At 62.5% G+C, this 3,467-nt stretch overlaps 1 protein-coding gene across 1 annotated transcript in view; it reads right to left on the bottom strand.

Moving 5' to 3' along the window:
- LOC127749365 (filamin-A-like) overlaps positions 1-3,467 on the bottom strand; it is an 11,052-nt gene that overhangs the window by 5,781 nt on the left and 1,804 nt on the right. The window lies entirely within an intron of this gene.

Raw genomic sequence — 3,467 nt, 5'->3', positions numbered from 1 at the left:
ATCAGTCGAGGAGGTGGAGAGGTGTCGGCCCCCCTGATAACGGCCGACGCGGACACAATCAGCCGAGTGCCTCGCGGGTGACATTCGGGTCGGGCCTGCTGGTGGCCCCCGGTGGCTGCGTGCTCCCTCCGCCCCCTGAGCTGCTGGTCTTCCCCCCGGCGGCGCCTGCAGGGTAGGCAGCCCCAACGGCGGCCGATCCTTTGAGCGGGGCGTTGACGGCGTGCCGCGTTGACGGCGTGCTCCCCCCCCCCCCCCCGGTCGGGGGAGCGAGGGGGTGGGTGGAGTAACGCTCGCCGGGACCGTAGGGACCCGTAGGGACCCGTAGGGACCCGCAGGGTAGAGAGGGCCCGCTCTGCCCGCCGCTCGGCTCGAGAGTAGAGTGCACTGCGGCCAGCCGGCCGTACGGTCCAGTAGTAGCAGACCGGCCAGCCGGAAGCGGGGCAGCGCGGGAACGAGCCGGAAGCGCCACGGCTACACTGCCAAAAAAAAGTAGGGGAATGGGAGCCCTCTCAATTTTGTCAATTTTTTTCCATCAAGCGGAAAACATCGAAATAACATCACTTTGAATGGATTCCGGTCGGTGATAAACAATCCAGCCAGTGTTTGAAGCTCGTCTGCCGACGTGCGCCGCCGGGCGCTTAACTGTATTGCCCGTGACGCGCCGACTATTTAAGATCGCGACGCGGTGACTCAGCGCCCGCCGCCGTATGAATATGCCTCGCCCAATCAGCCGGTCGGAATGTCCTTTTCTTCACGTACGTTTCGCATGCACGGTTAATAAAAACAAAATCGGGCCCGGCGAACAGAGGCAGCAGCGTGCTCAGCTGGTCTCCTTTCAGGCCAAAGCCGATAGCGTTTCCGTCCCGTAACCAAAGTGTGAAACCGGGGGAGGAGAAATCGCGCGGGGGGGAAACGCATTCAACATGCTCGACCGTGGTGGAGGTGCGGGAGGAGGGAGGACGTGGCGGTTAAAAATAGAGAACGTGGCGGGCATTGCCACCTCCACGCCCCGCTCCGTCTCTTTAGCAACATGGCAGTGTCGCAGTATCGCGGTCCAAGACTTAATCAGCCCCGGACATGTCAAATCCTCCCTTAAAGCAAAAGGGCAAAATCCCTCCCAATCCCAAGGTGATGCGGCGTTGATGCGGTGGATGATGACTGATGACGTCGGGGACCTGAGACTCCCTCCTTCCTGGCCGAGAACAGTCGTCTTGGTGGAGGTCGTGGAAGTCGTCACGATTCCCCCCCGTGTCTCTCTCTCCACACCCGGCAGGGCCAGTGTGGAACGTTTTCGCGAGTCGTGTTGGCAAAACGCACCCCCCACTGGGCTGTACACACATGTAAGTGGGGCAAGGGCAGGGTTGAGTGGAACACGGTGTAGTAGAGTGAGGCCGGGTTGGGGAGGAGGCACTGGGCCACAAAGAGCTGTAAGTGGCGTGTTTCAAAAAAAATATTTCTGGATTTATTGTCGACATTTTGGTGCTTTCAGGTCATTTAACATCATCGCTATCTTTCCCCTTTCCCGTCGTCGTGCGAAGCCATTTGGCCGCACTGAACGACGTGTCTGATATTCAGCCAACTGTGCCTCAGGGAAACATTTGACAGAAATGAAATGTTTCCGTTGGGGCCATTTTCAAGTGCGTTTAGGTTCCAAAATGACGTCTGATCCCGCTTATATTTTGCAACATGCAACTTTGAAGTCTCGGTAGTGACAAATTTATGATGTACAGTTGGTCAAAATAAAAATTTACCCTGTTTACGTAGACCATGATTAGCTCGAGGTGTGACATGAATTCCGTCCCGTGGCGTCCGAGCGGTGCGCTTGTTTGGCGTCCCTGAGCGCGGGGCTGAGCTCAGACAATTCGTCTACCTTGTTGACGTCTCAACCGTCGCAGCGTGGGAGGGGAGGGCGGTGTCTGAGGGAGGGGGGGACACCTACAGGCCTCACTTTTCTCGCATGATCCGCGAACACACGCAATTGATCATGTCGCGTGTTTATAAAGTCGCTTTGGCCAACAACAGTCCGCCGGCCGGCGCGTACTGCGGGCGCACCAACACCTTGCCGACATCGTCGAGTGCGCGACGCCGGGCCGTCGCGCCGTCGCTCGCTGGCGCGCACCGTTACCGCCACACACCGCGAGATCAATTCGATAGATCGAAGGCGGGAAGTCGAATGAATGCGTTCACGGCCACGGCCCATTGTACGGGAGGGGGCCGCGAGCGCCGCTCCGCCGCGCGACGCCACGCCGACCGACTCCTTTTATTTTAGGCCAACGTGCTCCACTTCATAGGTCGACGTCGTCGCCGTGCCGTGGCCGCCGCTGCAGCAGCAGCAGCAAGGCAGTGCGTGTGAAGAAGAGAAGAGGGTGGGGAAGGTGTGCGCGTCGTAGTGGCACGCGCGTTACCGACGTGACGCTCCGCCCTGAAATCGCCTCCCAAATCCCCCAAAATTTGCCCATCTCGGACACGAGGAACGCACACTGCGCTGAACCAGCCCGGCGGCCGCCAGACCTCCTGCAGTGCAGACTGATGCCTAAGAGCGCTCAAGGTGCTCAAGGGGTGCTGCCCCACGAGTGCGACAAGAACGGTGCTATAAGGGAGGTATAGGAGAGCGCTCTCCGGAATCAGTCGGCTGGCCTGACGTCATCCGCTCGCGGGTTCGTTTCAGCCTGTCCAGCATCTTGTTGAGATCGTGGATGGAGTCGATCTCCCGCTCAGCCGCGGCAGCAGACGACGCGCGCCACGCCCCCCTCGCGCTTACTTCTGACGAGGCGGTGATAACAAGCGGAACAGAGCGGTGCGCTACTCGGCGTGCAACGACTCCCCCCGCGGGCCTGTGCGGGGGCCTTGTCGTAATCAAGCGGAGAGCTAATCCACGCCGCGGATAGAGATTCAGACGCACTCGCCCCCACCCGGACCCCCCAAAGGATACCAACAGAGTGCCATCCGAGACAGATGGAGCCTGTAGCCCGCTGCAGCAGGACATTGGACAGGGCATTGAGAGGAGGGCTGCTACTCGCGCACGGCTCTGCCCTCCGTGCGGAGCCACGCGGTCGGTAACGCCGCTGTGCGCGATCCCCTCCCGTCCTATCCTGCCCCGCCCCGCCCCCCGCCCGCCCCCTGCATACCGCATGCTCGCGGGCCCGGGCCACCACAATGCAGCCATGCAGCAGCCACCTGCCGTCGTGCCACCGCAGCGCGGCCGCGGCCCAGCCAGCACGGCACAGCGCGCCCGCCGCTCCGGGGCCCGCGGCACGCAGCGCCGCACCCGCCGCACCGCGGGCCCGCGGGCCTCGCCGGCCCCGCCCCGCCCCGGCCCCGCGGAAGCACGCCGGCCCCATCTGCCTGCACTGGATCTCGAGGGGGGCCCACGGCCCGCGGCCCGCGGCGGTTACTGACCGCGCCGCGCCGCCATCAGTCGAGGAGGTGGAGAGGTGTCGGCCCCCCTGATAACGGCCGACGCGGAC

This window comes from Frankliniella occidentalis, unplaced genomic scaffold, assembly GCF_000697945.3.
Source record: "Frankliniella occidentalis isolate FOCC.00 unplaced genomic scaffold, Focc_3.1 Scaffold4, whole genome shotgun sequence".
Lineage (NCBI taxonomy): Eukaryota > Metazoa > Arthropoda > Insecta > Thysanoptera > Thripidae > Frankliniella > Frankliniella occidentalis.
Note: the sequence above shows the minus strand (reverse complement) of the source record. Positions and strands in the feature narration are given on the sequence as shown.